We start from the raw sequence: 24,561 nt of genomic DNA, 5'->3' as shown, positions 1-24,561 counted from the left end.
TAATGAACTATCAGAGAGGAATTAAGAAAACAATCCCATCTGCAATTGCACCAAAAAGAATAAAATATCCAGGAATAAATTTAAGTAAGGAGGTGGAAGACCTGTATATTGAAAAGTACAAGACATTAATCAAAGAAATTAAAGAAGACACAAATAAATGGAAAGATATTTCATGTTCATGGATTGGAAGAATTAATAGTGTTAAAATGTCCCTACTACTCAAAGCAATCTACACATTCAGTGCAATCCCTATCAAAATTCCAATGGCATTTTTCACAGAAATAGAACAAACGATCTTAAAATTTGTATGGAACTACAAAATATCCCAAATAGCCAAAGCAATCTTGAGAAATAGCTACAAAGCTCTAGGTATCATGCTTCCTGATTTCAAATTATATTACAAGCTATAGTAATCAAAACAGTTTGGTATTGGCATAAAAACTGACACATAGATCAATGGAACAGAATAGGGAGCTCAGAAATAAACCCATGCATATATGGTCAACTAATTTATGACAAAGGAGCCAAGAATATACAATGGGAAAATCGGGCAGCCACATGCAAAAGGATGAAAATGGACCACTATCTTACACCATATACAAAATTAACTCAAAATGGATTAAAGACTTGAATATAAGGCCTGAAACCATAAAACTCCTAAAAGAAAACATAGGTGGTAACCTCCTTGACATTGGTCTTGGTGATGATTTTTGAATCTGACACTGAAAGCAAAAACAACAAAAGCAAAAATAAACAAGTGGGTAACATCAAACTAAAAAGCTCCTGTACAATAAAGGAAATCAACAAAATTAAAGTCAACCTACTGAATGGGAGAAAATATTTGCAAATCATATATCTGATAAGGGGCTAATATCCAGAATATATAAAGAACTCATAAAACTCATATAAAAAACCCCCACAAACAATCCAATTAAAAAATGGGCAGAAGATCTGAATAGACATTTTTCCAAAGAAGACATACTGATGGCCAACAGGTACATGATAAGAAGATACTCTAAATCATTAATTATCAGGGAAATGCCAATCAAAACCACAAAGAGATATCACCATACACCTGTTAGAATGGTTATTATCAAAAAGACCAGAAATAAGAAGTGTTGGTGAGGATGTGGAGAAAAGGGACCACTTTTGTGCTGTTGGTGGGAATATAAATTGGTGCGACCACTATGGAAACAGGATGAAGGTTCTTCAAAAAATTAAAAGTAGAGCTACCATATTATCAAGCAATTCCACTTATGGAGATTAATCTGAAGAAAATGAAAACACTAACTCAAAAGGATATGTGTTTATTGCAGCATTATTTACAATAGCCATTATATGGAAACAGCCTAAGTGTCCATTGATAGAGGAATGGATAAAGAAATTGTGAGATATATATATATACACACACACACACACACACACAATGGAATATCATTCAGCCATAAAAAATGAATGAAATTGTGCCATTTGTGACAAATAGATGAAATGAGGACATTATGCTAAGTGAAATAAGTCAGACAGAGAAAGACAAACACTGTTTTTTCTCTCTCACATGTGGAATCTAAAAAAAAATTAAAATAAAATCCCCAAAACAAGCTCATAGATAGAGAACAGATTGGTGGTTGCCAGAGGTGGGAGTTGGGGAGCAGGAGAAATGAGCAAACTGTTTTTGTTTTATATTAAATAAATAGAATTAAAAAATAGAGAACCGTTTTCCTCTGGATAAGAGAAGCAAAACTAAAAGTATATATGCAGTGCATGTTTCTCCACTTAGCAAGAGATTGGTTAGCCATTGATTAGAGAAATGATTTGGAAATGAGACCATGAGGAGAGAGGAATAGATTTAGAATAAGTGCTCTGGGCACTATAGAAGGAAGAAATCAGTGAGAGGTGAAAGGACCATCAGCAAGGGCCAACTTGAGTTTGTATTGATCAGGACTGCCCAGCTCTGCAACTTCCTATAAGAATCCTCTACAACCAAGAATAAGGAGCAGAAATCATTGTTGCTTTTGTTGTGGTCATCCATTTACAATGCTTGGTGTCAGTCTATTTATCTCTTGTAAAAATAAAATACAGTGTGTGTGTGTGTGTGTGTGTGTGTGTGTGGAAAAAAAAAAAGATATGCATCACCCCAAAAGTAGAATAGCTGCAATTCTAACCAAGTCTTTTGAAAAGATAGAGTATATAGGTGTAATTTAGAGCTGTGAATGTATAATTTGGCCACTACTAACTTAAACATTTTCAGTTCAGCAACTTAATAAAGAAAAGCATTTACAGTGTTTCACTTAAAAAAAAAAAAAGAATAAGGAGCAGAGAAAGTTGAGTTGAGTGACCATGAATTAGGGATTGACATGGTAAGCTTGGCCAAAGATTTTCAGGAGGGGGAAGAAATGCAGAGTACTGAGGAGTTTTCAGTGGAATCTGTTTAACCAGAAAGCAATTAATGGACTGGGTTGGAAGTTGGCCACTCCAAGAGATTAAAGGTTCTAGCAAGAAAAACAGAGAATCTCAGGGTGGTGAGGGGCAGTGAGATTAAAAAACAAAACAAAAACAAAAACAAATATGCTGATATTAGTCTGCAGTTGAAGTTATCTTACCCATGGTGATTCAGATACACTAATTTATACCTTATTTCCAAATGGCAAATGTAAGAACTGTAACCAAAAATAATGAAAGAATTGTCAACAATATTCAAACATATTCATTGTAAGAAGATGAAAATATCTATTTACTTTATTATGTTTTCAAGGGTTTGCTGCCCATGCGCTTTCACAGTGAGACACAGTTATTGTATAAATTACTTTCCTTTTATTTCTCCCTTGTAAGGCCATTATATTGTTTTTTACAAAATTATGTGTAGGTTGATTATTGTAACTATGAATTTCATTTCAGATTGTAAAAGAGATATTTCAAATATTTATTTTAAAAAGAAGGTGTTATAACCCTGAGCATGGTTGAATCTCAAAATAATTATGCTTCATGAAATGTCAGACAAAAATAACATACTGCATGATTTCATTTTTATAAAATTCTTGAAAATGCAAACTAACTTATAGGACAGAAAGATCAATGACTGCTTAGTAATGAGGGATTGGACAGAGAGTGGCAGGAGGGTGGATTACAAAGGAGTGCAAGGAAACCTTGGGAGAATGAATATGTTCATTATCTTGATTGTGGCGATGGTTTCATGAGTGGATACATATATCAAAACTTTCCAAATTGTATACCCTAAATGTGAGCAGTCTATTGTATGTCAATTAAACCTCAATAAAACTGTTAAGAAAAAAAACCAAGAAGGTGTTGGATCTGTTAGAGTTGAGGCCATTGCTATAGGGGAATTGAGCAATGATGGGATTTTTGCATTGAGACGCTTTCAAATGTCAGTATCTGTAGGATCTGAAGTCTCCCTCCTAGTGTGGTTCAGTTCTCCAGATCAAGATGCTCCAATTTCCCTCCTGAGGGATATGAATCTGGCTGCCAGTGTTCTTGGAACTAAGTGGGGACTGGAGGCATGGGGGTGAGGGGTTTCATATTCAGTGTGCAGACTTCTACTTAATCCCTTATTTTCAAGTCATCTCCTCACCACACCTTCTGCTCTGCCTGCTGTCCCCAGATGCCTCTCTCACTTCTGTTAATATTTACAGGTCCCCTTCCCCTAGAATATGTGCTTTAAACATTTAAAATTTAAACATTTAAAATTATGAAAAACAAAAGATGTTCTGGCAATAATTTATTTAGATAACTCTGATGACAGAATCAATTGGTTATTAAGTGAGAGCAGGACAAACATCTGGGGTAGGTGGGTGGCATTTTAACCTTTTTTGAAGGTTGCTGAGAAGACTACCCATTCCCCTTCAAACAATCCCTTGCTGCCTCTTCCAGAGACAACCAGGAGGGGTGTGGCAATTCAGATGTTCTTACATTTGGACTTCAGCAACTTTAGAGCAGGGACCTGGAAAGGATTCAGGTCACACGGTGTTTACATTGCTGGTGGAGATTTGAGGACTTCACAGAAAGGCTCTGGACAGAGATTTTCATGAGGATTTCCAGTGTCAGCATGAAGGCAACATTCCCTGGGTGCTCCCGGCTGGAACTCCTCATTCTTTGTGAAGGCAGCAGTGCTTCTGCCATTTAACTAGTAGCTACCATTTGGTGAGCACTTATTCTGTGCTAGGCACTTTTCATAAATTATTTCAGTGATTTCACAACAATTCTGTTGTTTTTATCCCCCTTTCACAGATGAGGCTACTGAGACTCAAATAAGTTACATAACATGCCCAAAGTCATTAACCTAGGAGTGTCTGAGACAGAACCACATTCAGACAGACAGAGAGGCTCCAGAGTTGGAGATTCCACCTGAAATCCAAATACTATCCATTTAAAAACTAGCTGTGAGAATTTTAAGCAGAACTTGGGATTAAGAGAAAACTCTTTGGGGTCATCCTCGCTAGGGCTGTATGAGGAAAGCAGGCACACATAGGCAACAGTGAGGCGGGAAGCACTTGTCTCCCAGCCTGAGATACAAAAGGGCAATATCCTCACTAAATTAGTGTGTCTACAGTGTCATGGGCTCACTATCAGGCGACCCAGGTTCAAGTCTCTGGTCTGTTACGATCTCACTGTGTGGCCTTGAGTGGTGGCTAATCTCTTACTGCACACTGACACTGGACTCAGTGTCTTAATCTGTTAAGGGGGAAGATTTGACTAGACAGGTCTACAGTTTCACTCAACTTTAAATGCTGGGATTCCATGTGTTACCTCTCCCAGATGTATTTATGATATGGAGTAAAAAGCCTTCTATTGCTGTCTCAGAGAAGCATTTTGCAGGTTAGGGGTCCTTTCCCAATGTCCTGAACTTGAGCATCTAGAGTTGCTGTCTACCCAAGAGCAGGTCTCGCCTGTGCTAGGCCATGGCAACAGAAAGGTTAAGAAATACGCCCTGGAGATAGCCTCATCCACCAGAGGGCAGACAGCAGAAGCAAGAAGAACTACAATCCTGCAGCCTGTGGAAGAAAAACCACATTCACAGAAAGATAGACAAGATGAAAAGGCAGAGGGCTATATACCAGATGAAGGAAAAAGATAAAACCCCAGAAAAACAACTAAATGAAGTGGAGATAGTCAACCTTCCAGAAAAAGAATTCAGAATAATGATAGTGAAGATGATCCAGGACCTCAGAAAAACAATGGAGGCAAAGATCAACAAGATGCAAGAAATGTTTAACAAAGACCTGGAAGAATTAAAGAACAAACAAACAGAGATGAACAATATAATACCTGAAATGAAAACTACACTCAAAGGAATCAGTAGCAGAATAACTGAGGCAGAAGAATGGATAAGTGACCTGGAAGACAAAATGGTGGAATTCACTGCTGCAGAACAGACTAAAGAAAAAAGAATGAAAAGAAATGAAGACAGACTAAGAGACCTCTGGTACAACATTAAACGCAACAACATTCGCATTATAGGGGTCCCAGAAGGAGAAGAGAGAGAGAAAGGACCAGAGAAAATATTTGAAGAGATTATAGTCGAAAACTTCCCTAACATGGGAAAGGAAATAGCCACCCAAGTCCAGGAAGTGCAGCAAGTCCCATACAGGATAAACCCAAGGAGAAACACGCCGAGACACAGAGTAATCAAATTGGCAAAAATTAAAGACAAAGAAAAATTATTGAAAGCAGCAAGGGAAAAATGACAAATAACATACAGGGGAACTCCTATAAGGTTAACAGCTGATTTCTCAGCAGAAACTCTACAAGCCAGAAGGGAGTGGCATGATATACTTAAAGTGATGAAAGGGAAGAAACTACAACAAAGATTACTCTACCCAGCAAGGATCTCATTCAGATTCGAGGGAGAAAACAAAAGCTTTACAGACAAGCAAAAGCTAAGAGAATTCAGCACCACCAAACCAGCTCTACAACAAATGCTAAAGGAACTTCTCTAAGTGAGAAACACAAGAGAAGAAAAGGACCTACAAAAACAAACCCAAAACAATTAAGAAAACGGTCATAGGAACATACATATCGATAATTACTTTAAACGTGAATGGATTAAATGCTCCAACCAAAAGACACAGGCTCGCTGAATGGATACAAAAACAAGACCTGTATATATGCTGTCTACGAGAGACCCACTTCAGACCTAGGGACACATACAGACTGAAAGTGAGGGGATGGAAAAAGATATTCCATGCAAATGGAAATCAAAAGAAAGCTGGAGTAGCTATACTCATATCAGATAAAATAGACTTTAAAACAAAGAATGTTACAGGAGACAAGGAAGGACACTACATAATGATCAAGGGATCAATTCAAGAAGAAGATATAACAATTATAAATATATATGCACCCAACATAGGAGCACCACAATACATAAGGCAACTGCTAAGAGCTATAAAAGAGGAAATCGACAGTAACACAATAATAGTGGGGGACTTTAACACCTCACTTACACCAATCGACAGATCATCCAAAATGAAAATAAATAAGGAAACACAAGCTTTAAATGATGCAATAGACCAGGTAGATTTAGTTGATATTTATAGGACATTCCATCCAAAAACAGCAGATTACACTTTCTTCTCAAGTGCACACTGAACATTCTCCAGGATACATCACATCTTGGGTCACAAATCAAGCCTCAGTAAATTTAAGAAAATTGAAATCATATCCAGCATCTTTTCTGACCACAGCGCTATGAGATTAGAAATGAATTACAGGGAAATAACCGTAAAAAACACAAACACATGGAGGCTAAACAATATGTTACTAAATAACCAAGAGATCACTGAAGAAATCAAGAGGAAATCAAAAAATACCTAGAGACAAATGACAATGAAAACACGATGATCCAAAACCTGTGGAATGCAGCAAAAGCAGATCTAAGAGGTAAGCTTATAGCAATACAAGCCTACCTCAAGAAACAAGAAAAATCTCAAATAAACAATCTAACCTTACACCTAAAGGAACTAGAGAAAGAAAAACAAACAAAACCCAAAGTTAGCAGAAGGAAAGAAATCATAAAGATCAGAGCAGAAATAAATGAAATAGAAACAAAGGAAACAATAGCAAAGATAAATAAAACTAAAAGCTGGTTCTTTGAGAAGGTAAACAAAATTGATAAACCATTAGCCAGACTCATCAAGAAAAAGACTGAGAGGACTCAAATCAATAAAATTAGAAATGAAAAAGGAGAAGTTACAACAGACACTGCAGAAATACAAAGCATCCTAAAAGACTACTACAAGCAACTCTATGCCAATAGAATGGGCAATCTGGAAGAAATGGACAAATTCTTAGAAAGGTATAACCTTCCAAGACTGAACCAGGAAGAAACAGAAAATATGAACAGACCAATCACAAGTAATGAAATAGAAACTGTGATTAAAAATCTTCCAACAAACAAAAGTCCAGGACCAGATGGCTTCACAGGTGAATTCTATCAAACATTTAGAGAAGAGGTAACACCCATTCTTCTCAAACTCTTCCAAAATATTGCAGAGGGAGGAACATGCCCCAACTCATTCTATGAGGCCACCATCACCCTGATACCAAAACCAGACAAAGATGTCACAAAGAAAGAAAACTACAGGCCAATATCACTGATGAACATAGATGCAAAAATCCTCAACAAAATACTAGCAAACAGAATCCAACAGCACATTGAAAGGATCATACACCATGATCAAGTGGAGTTTATTCCAGGAATGCAAGGATTCTTCAATATACGCAAATCAATCAACGTGATACATCATATTAACAAATTGAAGGAGAAAAACCATATGATCATCTCAATAGATGCAGAGAAAGCTTTTGACAAAATTCAACACCCATTTATGATAAAAGCCCTGCAGAAAGTAGGCATAGAGGGAACTTTCCTCAACATAATAAAGGCCATATATGACAAACCCACAGCCAACATCATCCTCAATGGTGAAGAACTGAAACCATTTCCACTAAGATCAGGAACAAGACAAGGTTGCCCACTCTCACCACTTTTATTCAACATAGTTTTGGAAGTCCTAGCCATGGCAATCAGAGAAGAAAAAGAAATAAAAGGAGTACAAGTTGGAAAAGAAGAAGTAAAGCTGTCACTGTTTGCAGATGACATGATACTATACATAGAGAATCCTAAAACTGCCACCGGAAAACTACTAGAGCTAATCAATGAATTTGGTAAAGTAGCAGGATACAAAATTAATGCACAGAAATCTCTTGCATTCCTATACACTAATGATGAAAAATCTGAAAGAGAAATTATGGAAACACTCCCATTTACCATTGCAACAAAAAGAATAAAATACCTAGGAATAAACCTACCTAGGGAGACAAATGACATGTATGCAGAAAGCTATAAGACACTGATGAAAGAAATCAAAGATGACATAAACAGTTGGAGAGATATACCATGTTCTTGGATTGGAAGAATCAACATTGTGAAAATGACTATACTACCCAAAGCAATCTACAGATTCAATGCAATCCCTATCAAATTACCAGTGGCATTTTTTACAGAACTAGAACAAAACATCTTAAAATTTGTATGGAGACAAAAAAGACCCCGAATAGCCAAAGCAGTCTTGAGGGAAAAAAACGGAGCTGGAGGAATCAGACTCCCTGACTTCAGGCTATACTACAATGCTACAGTAATCAAGACAATATGGTACTGGCACAAAAACAGAAACATAGATCAATGGAACAGGATAGAAAGCCCGGAGGTAAACCCACTCACCTATGGTCAACTAATCTATGACAAAGGAGGCAAAGATATACAATGGAGAAAAGACAGTCTCTTTAATAAGTGTTGCTGGGAAAACTGGACAGCTACATGTAAAAGAATGAAATTAGAACCCTCCCTAACACCATACACAAAAATAAACTCAAAATGGATTTGAGACCTAAATGTAAGACCGGACACTATAAAACTCTTAGAGGAAAACATAGGAAGAACACTCTTTGACATAAATCACAGGAAGATCTTTTTTGATCCAAGTCCTAGAGTAATGGAAATAAAAACAAAAGTAAACAATTGGGATCTAATGAAACTTCAAAGCTTTTGCACAGCAAAGGAAACCATAAACAAGACCAAAAGACAACCCTCAGAATGGGAGAAAATATTTGCAAACGAATCAATGGACAAAGGATTAATCTCCAAAATATATAAACAGCTCATGCAGCCCAATATTGAAGAAACAAACAACCCAATCCAAAAATGGGCAGAAGACCTAAATAGACATTTCTCCAAAGAAGACATACAGATGGCCACGAAGCACATGAAAAGATGCTCAACATCACTAATTATTAGAGAAATGCAAATCAAATCTACAATGAGGTATCACCTCACACCAGTTAGAATGGGCATCATCAGAAAATCTACAAACAACAAATGCTGGAGAGGGTGTGGAGAAAAGGGTACCCTCTTGCACTGTTGGTGGGAATGTAAATTGATACAGCCACTCTGGAGAACAGTATGGAGGTTCCTTAAAAAACTAAAAATAGAATTACCATATGATCCAGCAATCCCACTACTGAGCATATACCCAGAGAAAACCATAATTCAAAAAGACACATGCACCCCAATGTTCATTGCAGCACTATTTACAATAGGCAGGTCATGGAAGCAACCTAAATGCCCATCGACAGACAAATGGATAAAGAAGATGTGGTACATATATACCATGGAATATTACTCAGCCATAAAAAGGAACGAAATTGTGTCATTTGTTGAGACGTGGATGGATCTAGAGACCGTCATAGAGAGTGAAGTAAGTCAGAAAGAGAAAAACAAATATCGTATATTAACGCATGTATGTGGAACCTAGAAAAATGGTACAGATGAACCGGTTTGCAGGGCAGAAGTTGAGACACAGATGTAGAGAACAAACGTATGGACACCAAGGGGGGAAAACCGCCATGGGTTGGGGATGGTGGTGTGCTGAACTGGGCGATTGGGATTGAGATGTATAGACTGATGTGTATAAAATTGATGACTAATAAGAACCTGCAATATAAACAAACAAACGCACAAAAAAAACAACTAATACTAAACTTTCTTTGGGTTATTTGTATGGAAATATGTTAATATAAATATTTCAGACATTACTTGAAATTTCTAAAAGTCTTAAAACAAAAAAGAAATACACCTTACTATGCTTCAGGATGAGGGGTTGTACAGACTGACACGTGTTTCAGTTCTGCTGGTGGCTGTGACTCAGTGTTGCACTATGATTATATAAGTACCCGGGAACAGGTGGCCTTACATATATGCTGGCAGCCCCAGATCTCTCCCATCAGATTCAACACTAATTTTTTTTATACTTCTTTTGGATACAAGCTTCTTTGAGTTCATCTTTGCAATGGAATGAAAGAATTACTGTGGAACAGGCAGAACAGGAATTGACCATCAATTGGATGGAACCCAGCCCTCAAAGCAAAGCTGGAACTAGAAAGTGAAATCCCTGAGCCTTGAGCCTGCGTCGCCTAGCCCTGGCTTGCTGCTCTGCTGCTCTCCTCGCCTCCCTCCCTCCCTCTCACCTGTGTGGTCCACCTTCCCTCCCGGACCACCCAAGGTAGCTCCAATCCCACCAGGAGCCTCAGGAGGCCCCAAGAAGTGACTGTCCCTGGGGACAAAAAGTGAGTAAGTATGTGTGTATGGATGAAGAGGAGTAGGGGCCAGAATGGTGCAGCTGGGGCAATGACATCAACAGTATTTCTTCTTAGATTCTTCCAATCAGATTGCACACTTCAACCTCAGCTGTCATTTCAAGGGAAGGCTGTAGCTTGGATTTTAGCTTTCTCCCCATCTCCATTGCCTGACATCTTTATGGTCAAAGATTCATTTTACCTCTGGGTTTGTTTCTCCCTGTGTCCCTTCACCTGTCTGAAGCTCACCTTCTTCACCCACTCCCTACAAACTACAAGAAAACAAACAAAAAAACAAATAGGAGTCTCCCCTCACTTAACCATCACTGTTTCTCTGCCTTTCCTTTTGCAAATTTCTCGAATGCATGAGTCTATCCTTGCTGCCTTCACTTCATCTCCCATTTGTGTCTGACTCTACAGTACAGTGAACTGCCCTCATGGTCCCCTGTGACCTTCTCATTGTTCAATCCCAAGACCTTTTTTTAGCCTCATCCAATTTAAACTCTTGGCAACATGCCAGCCAGCTGCTCCTTCTTCCAACTCTCTCTCCTCTTGGTTTCTGAGACCAGTCTCTTTACTGCTCCATCTATGCCTCAGAAACAATCACCTCCTTCTCAGTCTCTCTTGCCACCCTCTCTTCCCTGGCATGGACACCACCTACCTACACATATATTTGTAAGTAGGCAGGTACTGAGTGCCTGTCTTCTTCCAAAAAGGATTTAAACAGGTTACAGAAATATACACTCCACTAGAGTAACAAAAAAGGGAATGAGATGGAAGTGGTGGGGAAGGGTAAATTGTAGCCATAATAAATGAAGAATGCAAAACTTTAATCAAAAGGCACTATAAGATAATTAGTCCACCCAACAAATCTGATCATGTTACTGTCCCATCAAAAAGTCCTTGATGACCCATTACTGCCCAACTCCTTAGCTTAGCCTTACATACTTGGACCCCAGTTTGCTTTTCCAGCTTATTTACTATCTCTGGGCCTTGGTCCAAGCTGATTCCTCTGCTTAGAATATACTGTGCTCAACAAACAGAAAACAAAAAGCAACCCTAAACCAACCATACTAAACTTCATTAATCATCAAGGAAATGTAAATTATTGCCACAATGTACCACTGCACACCCATGAAAATGGCTAAAAAGAAGATGATGGAAAGTTCTAAATCAAGCCTAGTGAGAATATGGAGCAAAGTGAATTCTCCTAAACTGCTGATAGAAGTGTAAATTGGTTCAATTATTTTGGTAAATTGTTTGTAAGTATGCAATAAAGCTGAACATATGCATATAAAAAATAAAACTGTCTCTGAGGATAAGCATTTCTATGTATGGACCATAACACAGAGTATGTGCGTATCTTTCCTTACCAGGGCTCAAATTCTCCCTGGACCATCTGCTGTTTAAAATCACAAAACAAATACAACATAGTAGAATGAAACTTGACAAATAACTTCCTGGAAACTACATTGTGAAGTAAATTTCAACTCTCTGCTTTATTTCCATTTACTTCAAATGGTGAATTACTTAAGAGATTTTATGTTTTCTTAATCATGTATTACAAAATGAAAGATTTTGGGGAAAACATTTTAACAAATTAATAAATCTCTGTAAAGGTTCTTTTTTTATGGAATAAAACTTTATTCCATAAAAAATAGAATATACTGTGCTCTCCTCTTCCTCACGTTGCCCACTCAACAAACATCTACTCATTATTTAAGACAATTCCAACATCACCTCTTCTGTGAAGCCTCTCCCTGCTACTCCTGTGATAATTTATCACTCCTTTTTGGTAGCAAATAAACTTCCATAAGCTTCAGTTTCTGCATCTGGACAATGGGAATGATAATGGAACCTACTTTATTGTGAGGATTAAATGAAACACACATGAAAAGTACTTAACGCAGTGCTTGGCATGTGTGCATTTACTAGATGTTGACAACTAGGTATTTTACCCCTTTTATAAATGGAGAAGACAATAGCGAAGAAGACTAAGCTATTTTCTTAAGCTAATTAGGATCCCAATGATAGAATTTAGAATAAGCCCCTGCTTCCTCTTGCCTGGGCCACAGGCTATTCTATCCTTGCCCATATAGTCTCTCAAACGTTGCTCTTCATCAGTACCTGGCTGTTCTTCTCTGGAAAATCTTTTCTACCCTGAATGTCAGTCTCTTCAAATTTAGACACTACTAGCCCAAGTGACTTTATCTGCACAAGTGTGAGTATGGGCGCTGTTCAGTTCTAATCCTGTTGCCTTAGTCTTGCCGAGAACACTGTCTCTGTAATTCACTGCTAAAACAGTCGGGTCCCAGTGTGCCCTGGGATTGCCGAATGGATTCAGAAGTCAAGGAGAAGGCATCCCAGTGCCAGTGGTCAGACAGGTACAGGGGCCCCCAGACCCAGCCACGCGAGGCATTTGCTGGCCCTTGGTGTCAGGAAATCCCGGGTGACCTAACGTCTGGCTTGGCGGCCAGGGGTGTGTTCTCAAGGGCCACCTCCTCAGCAGCCCTCTGACTGTGGGCACTTGGCAGTGCAAGCACTTTTGTGCTTGTGTGTGCTCGGTGTGTCTCTCTGTGTGTGACTCTCTCTTGTATTCAGGGACCTTGTGGTTCCCCTGGGGGAATCTCATAATAATTATACCAATACTAAGTGAAAGTGGTATCCATGCATATCCAGAGAGAGGAAATAGGAGGCTCAGCGAGGCCAAATGCTTCACACAGTCACTTGGCTCATAAGTGGTCATATGCGATCTACCTCACCTTGAGCCCAAGTTGTTTCTTGCATGCTTTATGCCCCTTTCAGAAAAGTAGAGGAACACACAAAGGTCCTTGGATAACCACATAAGGCACCCTACAAGGGCTACCCTGCACATGCAGAAGGCTCCCAGTAAACATTCTTGGGGCGACCTGTATGTGGATGTACCCTGAGGAGGGGGATCACAGGCCCTGGAAAGCAGGAATTGAGCATTACATTTGGAAGAGTAGGCTTAGTAAGCACACAGGGGGCGGCATGTTGGTGCTGAGAGGCTGGGAGCCAGCTCTGGGATCTTAGGCAGGTTTCTCCCAGTTTCTCCATCTTATATGAGAGGTTGGTGGAGATGACTCTGTGGTTCCTTTCTTTAATGAGGGGTTTTCATGTGGTGTTGAACCTCTCCCCTGAGATGAGGATTATTAAAAAATTACTGTAAGTCACAGTATCTTACATGTATGTGGAGCTTCATTAATATTTTCCATTGCTCTTTTGAATTTGGAAGTGCATTTCAGCTTATTTTACATAGCACAGGTTTTTTCATATTACATGATAATGGAGTAATGAATTTTTATGGCAACTTGAGGCAGAACCCCTATTGCTTTCACAGCAGACATTTTACCCGCCTACAGGCCTCAAGGAGCAAAACATGTAGGCGGTGTCCATCAAGGGGACAGGCAAGGACAGGCCTGGAGAGAAATGTGTGGTCAGCAGGCACTGAAGGCTCCAGGGGGTCGCAGTCAGAGAGGACAGCCTGGAGAGCCAGCACAAGTGGGTGGCCTGAAGCTGGGTCTGGTCTGGCCCACACAGTGTTTTAAAGAAATTCAAAATAGTTGCTAAAATTGAAAATTGGGATATTTCACATTAAAAGTCAGTGTTCTGGGCTTCTGTTGAAAGATGGGAAGGGGCATTAACCCTGTATTCCTAGTTGGCCACCTTTTGCCCGATGCAAAAGGGGGCCACACTGTCCAGTCCAGCCCAGGGGCTGCTCCATGTGCTTCCCTCTTCCCTGTCACCTGCATCTGTGGGCACCTTACCCAAGTATTCAGCCCACTGTGTCCATCTGTATGGGAGCTAAGTCATGATCAACAAACTTATGGGCAATTAAATTTCCCAAATGTGACAGCAATCTGACCCAATATTAGTTGTACCACAGTTGAGCTGCCGAAAGATGTGAGATTTTGTACATATTGGTGGATCTTATTTTCCAGAGCTGACTATGAATGCAGGCCCTCTATGCTGGGATCACTTGTTCCATGCCAGGCACTGCTCTAAGTATTTTAACTGCCACAACCACCTCCTGCATGAGGTAGCTACTAATATCCCCCTCTCACGCATGGAGAAACTGAGGCACAGAAAGGTGAAGCAACTTGCTCTGTGTCCAGAAAATAGCAGAGCTGGGATGGGAACCCTGGCAGTCAGACCCCAGAGAGCATCCTCCCACCCACCCTGTTCCCCATCCGCCCCAGCCACCTCAGACTTTTCCATGTCTGTCTTCTCATTCGTGAGAAGCCTGCCAGTCATCCCCGTCTCACAGGGAGCAAATGAGATCATGTGTGAGAAAGCACTTGGTAAATTGCAACATGCTCTATAAATGTTAGTTGTTACTAGTAATTACTATAACTTGCAGGTCAGGAGTCAAGCCATCAGCCTGTGACTGAGGCTACCAGCTTGTCAGTCTCTCTCCAGCTATGACTCTGTGGCCTCTAGATGGGGAGGGACTGTCATTAGCCCTGATTCTTGACATTCCAACATGGTGTGAACAAGGAATCAATTAGAGGAGACCCGGCAGGGTTGTAGCTGAGGTGTGGAGCCAGTTTTCAAAGGCACAGACTAGTTAATTTCAACATTCCCTCCTCCCACCACGGAGGTAAGCCCACCCACAGACACTGCTCTGTTGGGAGGTCCAAGCTCGACCAGTGCCAGGGAGAACTGGAGGGTTCGTTACCCTCTCCCTAAGCAGTTCCCAAGACATCCACGTACAAGGCATGCAGCTGGTGGACTGCACACAGATGCCGACCAAGGGAGTAAGTGGGCACTGAAATCCAACTCATGTTTTGTTCACAAGTTGTGAATCCTGTTGTGGGCTGCACCTGCAGGAGGGAGCTGTGTCTTTCTCTTCATGCAAAGGTGCCATCTGAGTGTCTTTGGTGGGTCTACCCAACTGGTCTTCCCAGAGAGGCATCATTTTCAGTTCATATGAGGACCCCATGTGGTCTAGAGGGGACCCTGGTTGTGTACCCTAAAAAGACAGATGACAGATTCCTTTGCTGCCCAGGAGCTCAACCCCTATCTCCAGCTTCCAATTCTCCTCCTCCTCTAGGCCCATGGGTTCCCTCCCTGGCAGGCTCACCCCATGCATATTCTCTTATGACTCCCCATCTCCTGCCCTCCCCCATCTGATCCAAGACAAGGAGATCCAGGGCCAGCTCCCAAGATCAAGGTCATAACCCCATTTGCCTCACCTTTGTCCTCTGTTCCTGGGTTCCTTTTCTGGTAACCTCCTAGGACTCCTGCCTCCCTGCCTATACCTTCCAGTTACCCAGCCCCAAGACTGGAGAACTCTCCTAAATCTGAAGCTCAGTTACAGATTCCTGACTGTGTATAACCTGTCTGACCAGACTTCCAAATGTGGCTCTGTTGATATTGCCTGCATCCGCCCACCTGTGAGGCTAACCCCTGCTTTGTCCCACATGATTCACAGTCTGCTTCCACCAGAGTGGAGACTACTCAAGACAGTGACACCCAACCTCGCCTGCCTGGCTGAGCATGTGGGATCAGGTTGGGTCAGAGGGTCACTTCCCGTAGCACCCATCCCACCCCAGTGGCGAAGTTGCGCTGGTTCAGACCTTCCCTCCTGGGCTGTCCTATGAGTAAATAAAGTGTCACGCTCAGACAAGTCCAGAGTGATGATCCAGTGGAGCAGTGGTTCTTTACCTGTGTCTGCCCAGTGCCCCGAGGAATCCACACATGGCATCAACACACAGGAGGTGCTCAGTAAATAGTTACTGAACCTTTTTGGCTGCCAATACTGTAGCCATTCTTACCTGGAAGATGTTTCAGAATTTCTGCAGGTGGGTGTGGTGGTGGTTGGAGGGAATGTAAAAATTCTCCCCTACTCCTACTGAGAATCACAAATGCCCCCCCATACCCTCTTAAAGCCATGTCCTCTTGGAGTCACTGCACTGCAGTTTCTTTGTTGACTTTAGCTCAGATGTGACAAGCTCTACATATGAGAAAGGGTAGCTTCCTCTGTTTCCAACTTTCTGCTTTCTGTACCATCTCCAGTAGTATATGTTTTTATTCCTATTAGCTTGGCTCCCTGCCTTCGCTCATCAGATGGTTATGGGGGACTGAGGTGTTTGTACCCCAAACTTGTCACAAGCTTGGGCTGGCTCTTAAGCCCCCAACATTCAGCGGAACTGGATTGGAGACCCAACAATCCTCATCTTCCTCCTCTCAGACCCAAGCTGGCCGAGGAACCCAAGGGCAGTGGTCTTCAGAAGTGTGCCCCATTCCACCCTGCCAGAGACTTGGGGAAACCCCCCTGAGATGTGATGACCCCAGTTTCCAACTCAGGAGGGCCCAGTGCCAGTCACTGGAACAGAAAGTCAAGCTTGGGGATGTCAGGGGTGTTGGCTCTAACACCTCCTAGGCCTTCCCCTTACCCACAGGGGCAGACAGAAACAAGACCCATTGTCCCTGTTAATGCTCTGGTCTGGGAAGTGACAGGGCACATAAGAGGTCCAACCCATATGAGAAGCCAGAAATCCTGTTGCCCAGTGTCCCCCCTCTCCAAGGCTTTAGAGGGGTCACTCTGGGTCTTCTCTCGCAGCTGGGCTTTCTCCGGTGTCCTCAGTGGTTCAGGGTTGTGCAAGTCTCCCCGCTCCCGCCCATACCCATGTCCTGCTCAGCCTGGCAGGGCCCTGACTCATGGCCACGTGATTGGGCAACCAGTTTTTGGAGACTGACCTTGGCAAGAAGAGGGGTGAGCATGCCTCAGGGCTGACTGGGAATAGCATCCACAGGTGCTCACCCAGGTGGGTGTTTGCATGAAATAAGAGACTATAGATTATGCTGTCTTTTTCCTCTTACTCCCCTGATCCACCCCCCTCCCCCACCCTCTGGAACCCAGGGCCCACATGCTGCCGCCCCTTTCTCCCCAGTGGTCAGATCTTCTATCCAGGGAAGTGCTTGGTACTGAAGACGGTATGTCCGATTCTCCTCTCCTCCGCTCCCTCACTAGACCCCCACCCTTCTGCGAACCTCCTTGCTCTGAGCATCTCACCTCTTCCTGAGCCCCTCCTTTCCATGCCCTTACCCTTCCATGTGTCCCTTGCACACCCACACGTGCGCACACACATACATACACACACACGCGCGTGCATGTGTGGACATCTTTTTTGGTGTCCTGATTTATTACCTCTCAGGTAGCTGCTGGGTTGGAAAGACATTGATAAAGTAGGTCACTCTACCTAAGGAAGAAAATCGCTGTTGTATACCATTATCATTCCCAGCAGCATCTGCATCCCCTAACTGTAAAAATCGAAAAAGCTCTACACTGGTAGGATCTCCTTCATTAGCAATAGATCAGTGGGGGGAAAAATTCGCAGTTAGAGGAGTCTTCCTATTCACTATCAAATCATGCTTTGCAGCAAGGGAATTACCCAAATTGCCTAAGAGTGGTCTTTTGTTCCCTTCACTTGGTCCCATCTCTCCAGGCTTCTAAAACCCTCAGCACAGCAATGTGCGTGTTCAAACAGGGTCCTATTGCAATTTTGGCTAATGTGTGTTTGAGGTCTGGTAAAATTTTCAGTATATTCCCCCGTTTGTTGAAATTGGTGTATCTCCAACTCTACCTTTTCAGTCAGATGCTCTCAATCTGACTGTTTAACAGATTGTGGGTGAGAAAGAAAAAAGAAGGGAAGGGCTTCCCTAGTGGTGCAGTGGTTAAGCATTCTGCCTGCCAATGCAAGGGACATGGGTTCGAGCCCTGGCCTGGGAAGATCCCACATGCCACGGAGGAACTAAACCCGTGTGCCACAACTACTGAGCCTGAGCTCTAGAACCTGCAAGCCACAACTACTGAGCCCACGTGCCCCAAATACTGAAGCCTGCGCGCCTAGAGCCCGTGCTCCGCAACAAGAGAAGCCACGACAACAGAAGCCTGCGCACCGCAACGAAGAGTAGCCCCAGCTCACCGCAGCTAGATAAAGCCTGCGCACAGCAACAAAGACCCAACACAGCCAAAAATAAATAAATTAATTAATTTAAAAAAAAAATAAAGAAGGGAAAAGCAACACTTTTCTGTAAGCTTAATAATGTTTTAACATGAAGTTGACTAAGAAAGGGCTATAAAACACCTTAAATGAATGTATACATAAATGTCCCAGAGAATCTGGCAAATTCTTATAAATGAATTAGATTATTACTCTGTCATGAACTGTAAATGTAATACAGCTACAGACAGAAAAACTGGGAATGTTGCTCTGGAATGTTTGATATACACAAATGATCTGAACACATGTACCTAATCGTGTTATGATAGAAACAGTAAAGGATTGCTAATATGTAATTTTTACTACTGTTCTGCTTCTGTTTTACTTGGGAAAAAATTGAGATTTTGCCAAAGGATGACTTATACTGCAAGATTCCTGAATGGGATGTGAACGAGGAACTACAGCTGGGATGCCTGAAGGTGGTGGGAGGCCCAGCACCTGGATGCAACAGTGCCTGTTCATCCCACCCAGGAGTTCAGCTCAGCCTGTGCAGCAGCCTGTCAGTTTGGATATTTGTCGACATTTGTGATTTGATGCTTAGAAAAGTCAGAGACTATCATGAAAGACACATAGGAGCCTGGACACTACCCAGGCTGTTGGGCCGGCAGTTGCCCAATTGCAGGGCCCAGTATACTTTCTGGGTCATTTTTGATGTTTGGGGTGGGATGTTAGAGACAGTCGGTATATGGATAAGAGTGCAGATTCTGGAGCTTTGCTCGGAATAAGATTTTAGGTCTACTACTTGCTAGCTGTGTGAACTTGGGCAAGTTACTTAAGCATTCCAATCTGGATTTCCTTACCCATGCAGTGGGATAATAATGTTGCTATGAGGATTAAAGGAATTAATATCACTTAGAAGAGTGCCCAGCACATAGTAGCCACTTAGCAAACATTAGTTTTTTATTACTTTTACTATTTAGAGAAAGGTCTCAGAAATTGCATTGGACTGCTAGTAAAAGACTGTAAGTAACTGTGATATGATAATATGAGCTTTATTGTTATTATTATTATTTGGTGAAAGAAGTCTGGAGTTATGAAGTCCAAAATTAGTATGAAGAACCCATACCAGTCACTCTATCCATCTGCTCTACCATCCATAGTGCATGGCTTCCATCTCTAGGTTATTCATGGTCAAATGGAGCTGCTGAAGATCCAGCTATCACATAAGTGTTCCAGGTAGGAAGCAGGAGGAAGTGTGGAAGAACAAAAAGAGAGGAGTAATCTCCAGTTGCCTCTCCCCCTTTAGGCAGTTTTTTCCTGTGAACTGCCCCCACAACAGCTTCTACTCCCATTTCCTTAGGTAAAATAATGTGGTCATAAGGTTTTTAAAAAATATTTATTTATTTTCTTTCTTTTCTTTTCTTTTTTTTTTGGCTGCATTGCATCTTCATTGCAGGGCACGGGCTTCTCTCTAGTTGTGACGTGTGGGCTCCAAGGCATGTGAGCTCTGTAGTTGTGGCAGGTGGGCTCCAGAGCGCATGGGCTCTGTAGTTTGCGGGCACATGGGCTCTCTCATTGAGGCGCACGAGCTCAGTAGTTGTGGCGCACAGGCTTAGTTGCCCCATGGCATGTGGGATCTTAGTTCTGTGACCAGGGATCAAACCCACGTCCCCTGCATTGGAAGGTGGATTCTTTACCACCAGGACCACCAGGGAAGTCCCGTCATATGGTTTTAAAGGGGCTCAAAAATGTAGTCACTCTAAATAAAAGTAGGGTTGTGTTACTCAGCAAGAAGAGGAGAGTAGTACTGGTTGGGTAGACAAGCAGTAGTTGTTGCTTAGTTATATCCAACACAAGAAGGTTGTACTTTTAGATGGTCTTGATTGGTTATTTTTATATGTTGAGAATTTGGAAAATGCTAAGTGAGGTGAAAACTGTCTATAGATACATGAAGGCCACTGATGAATGTGTAATCAGGTGCAGAAATTAATATGGCTTTTTAATACTTTTATGAATTCTTTTGACAACTGATCTGATCTGTTTGGTAAGCATTAAAAACAATCGCTGAGGGGAATTTTGGATTAACAGCCCTAGTACAGCATCTCTCACCTTTTCAATAAAGTATCTATGAAGCCATGGCAGGGAGTAATATTGGAGAAAACTTATACCCACCCCAGAAATGAAATCTAATGGGCTGAGCAGAAACCCAAAATTTCAAAGGAATCTTTAACATAGACAAATGAAGGTTAAGACAGACCTTCATGTCATTTGGATCATGAAACAGAGCATACCTGAAGAACATAAAACTCTTCAGACCACCCCACTCTTTACTTCTTGACTCAGAGACCCAGCTGACTCTCCACTGTGGGGTCCTGTGAGGTAATAAAGGTTGATTCTCATCCTCTCTCCTTGTTAACTTTCTGCATATATTTAAAGACAGCAATTCCCCAGAAGTTAACTAGGCAGCAAGTAGTGGGATGGTGTGTGTGTGTGTGTGTGGACACATTGGGGTGGAGGGCTGGCTGCAGTGCCTACATTCTGGGGGGATATAATCCCTACAAGTAAAGAGCTATTAGAATTGGCATTGAGAGAAAGAGCTCTGTTGGAACCAATCAGAACTGTAGCTTTTCAAGACTCACAGTGGTTAGAGTATCATGTGTAGGGGTTAAATGAATGAGCATCCACTGGAAATCAGAACTGGGCTGGATGTTAATACTCCAACCTGTCCCTCAGCCACGGAACTGAGAATGGAGTTCGACCTTCACACAAATAGAAATGCAACCAGGGGAAATCATTATCTGTTGTTAAATATCAAGTTTAAATAGCATTTCCCTTTAAAAAATGATTTAATATGACTGAGAGACAGGATAGCATCAATACTTTGGAGCCAGATGGTCTGTGTTCAAATCCTGACTCCATCATTTCTAGTTCTGTGACCTTGGGCAAGTTACCTAACCTTGATGTCTCAGCATTCACATGTATAAAATGAGGTTAATAATGCTTCTTCATTGTTGTTGTGAGGATTGCATGAGTCAATATATGAGAAATGTTTAGGATAGTACATAGTAAGCACTCAATAAATGTGACGTATATTATAATGATGAAGATTATGATTAAAGAGAAAAATAATTTAATATAGAACCTGTAAGTAAATTACAGAAACAAGGGAAAGGAAATAGCTGGTTGGAGAGTCAGAGGTCAAATACATCTTCAGAAATAATGTACTGCAGGCTTCAAAAGAAAATTTCAGGAAGATCTTTTGTATGCTCAGTAGAGTAAAAGAAGATGTGGTCTTTATAAAACAGGACAGAAACATGCAAAGAGAGAGACAACAAAATATAAAAATGTATGTTGAGCCGATAAAGAACAGAACTGATAACACAGAAGATGAAAGCAGGAATCTGTGGAGAACAAGCATGAGAAATTCTTCCAGAATGCAGATGAAAAGAGAAAAAAAATCATGTGGGAGAATATGATGGGTATAGAGAACAGAAAATTGAGACATGACATAAAAAATTGACTCTGAAGAAGAGAACAGAACAAATGGACAGAATACGTCACTATGAAATAAAAGAATATCTTCTGACTGCCAGAGCTTTCTATGTTGATTAAAATGATGTGCTCCTTCCATACCAAATCAATGAAAAGAGACTCACATTTAGGCACACACAGGCAAAATATGTAAAGCGTCCAGACCAAGGAGGCATGCTTAAAAATTAGATTGGCTATACACATCACCTCAGTAGTACTAAACACCAAGAAAGACAAAAGCATGACAGTTTGCCAATGATGTCATTTTCTATCTGGAAAATGTTAACAGAAGCCACAGAAAAAATTTTCCAGAAATAATAACCAAGTTCAGCACCATGATCAGTTTTTAAGCTACTATGCAAAAGTAACAATTTTAAAATTTTCCAACAATAAGCAGTTTTCTGGAGTGCTTGCCTGTCATGGAGGGGGTGGCTAGGAGGCTGAGTGACATCTTTCACAGTCTTGTGGGGCTACAGCACAAGGCCTGAAGTCCAGGACCCACCAAAAGGGAAGCCTGATGAACTCTCCTCCCTGAGACCTCAAAGGGGTGTCTGCACCTATGAGTAAGATTGAACTAGGCATAAATAGGCCTTCAGCAGGATTGCAACTCAGTTTTAAGTATTCAGTCTCTGAAATTGGGTTAAGGTGATCCCAGGTTGCTAGTGCTTCTAGGCACATGGCAAAAGTAACATAAACTCAATCTAGGAAAAGATATAAAGGTTCAATTCACTAGGGAGATGTAACAATGTTAAATATGTATGCACCTAATAATATTTTAAAATATTTTGAGCTGAATAATAATAAAAATACTATATGAACATCCAATGTTGTGTAACGCAGATAAAGCTGTGCCTAGAGGGAAATTTATATATAAATATATTAAAATAATAGATAATATGTATAATATAAATACAGATATTTATAATATAACATTATATTTATGTAAATTTATATTTTAATGTAAATAAATACAATAAACATATACATAATTAATATAAAATTGATTAATTTAACATATAAACTTACATATATGTATATGTAAACAAGAATAATATGGGAGAAACTACTCTAGCTAGCAGTATCAAGATTTATTAAAAACTATAGTAATTAAGACTTTGTGGTATTGACTCAAGGATGAACAAATGTGTCAATGGATTAGATATATGGACCCTTGATTATGTCAAAGGTGACACTGTAGAGCAGTAGGAAAAGGAAAGTTTTTTCAGTGAATGTTCTGGGATATTGGAATACCCATTAGGAAAAAGGTGAAAATTAATTTCTGCCTCACATACACAAAAAGATTCATATATATGAATACACTAAAATAAAAAACTTCTGTTCATCAAAAATGACATTAAGAAAGTAAAAAAGAAATCCATAGAAGGAGAATATGCAATACATATGACTGAAAAAGGGCTTATATCGCTTTGAATATATATAGGATATGTAACAATACATATAAAGATCCTGGGTTCATAGGATCATAGGGTAGGTATATCTTCAACTTTGGTAAATAATGACAACAGTTTTCCAAAATAAATACTCAATTATACACTAAAGTGCAGTAGCTGGAGAAAAAGTTACTAGGAACAGGGCTACATTGCAAACCAAGTTTAGTTAGAAATCCTGAGATTAGAGGAAAGCAACTAGAGAAGACCTGGAAAACAATGAAGAGGAGATGACAGTGGCAGAGCATGAGATAGGAATGAGGAAATTTAATACAGTGAAATGGAAATAAAGGTTAAAAAGAAGTAAAGAGAAAATAGTAGATGCAGAAAACAGTCAAAGGAGATCCAACATAGGCATAATTGGTTTCCCTGAAAAAGAAAATCAAAACAAGGTAAAGAAAAAATATTTAAAATATAATAGAAGAAAAACAGGTGGTTTCTTTTTTTTTTTTAAATCAGTGTTACAGAATGAACTTTAATCAGATGGGATTTAAAAAAAATATTTACTTATTTATTTGGCTGCACCAGGTCTTAGTTGCAGCACTTGGGATCTTTGTTGCTGCATGCCAGATCTTTGTTGCAGCATGCTAATCTTTAGTTGTGGTATGTGGGATCTTTTAGCTGCAGCATGTGGGCTCTTAGTTGCGGTATGTGGAATCTAGTTCCCTGAACAGGGATCGAACCCGAGCCTCCTGCATTGGAAGTGCAGAGTCTTACCCACTGGAGCACCAGGGAAGTCCCTATTTTCTTTTTTTAAATTGAAGTATAGTTGATGTACAATATTATACAAGTTTCAGGTGTAAAATATGGTGATTCACAATTTTTAAAGATTATACTCCATTTATAGTTATTTAAAATATTGGCTATATTCTCTGTGCTGTACAATACATCCTTGTAGCTTATTTTATACATAATAGTTTGTACCTCTTATATTACCCCTCCCCCTTCTCTCTCCCCACTGGTAA

Source organism: Balaenoptera borealis, assembly GCF_965194805.1.
Source record: "Balaenoptera borealis genome assembly, chromosome: 15".
NCBI lineage: Eukaryota > Metazoa > Chordata > Mammalia > Artiodactyla > Balaenopteridae > Balaenoptera > Balaenoptera borealis.
This window is presented reverse-complemented; position numbering follows the sequence as displayed.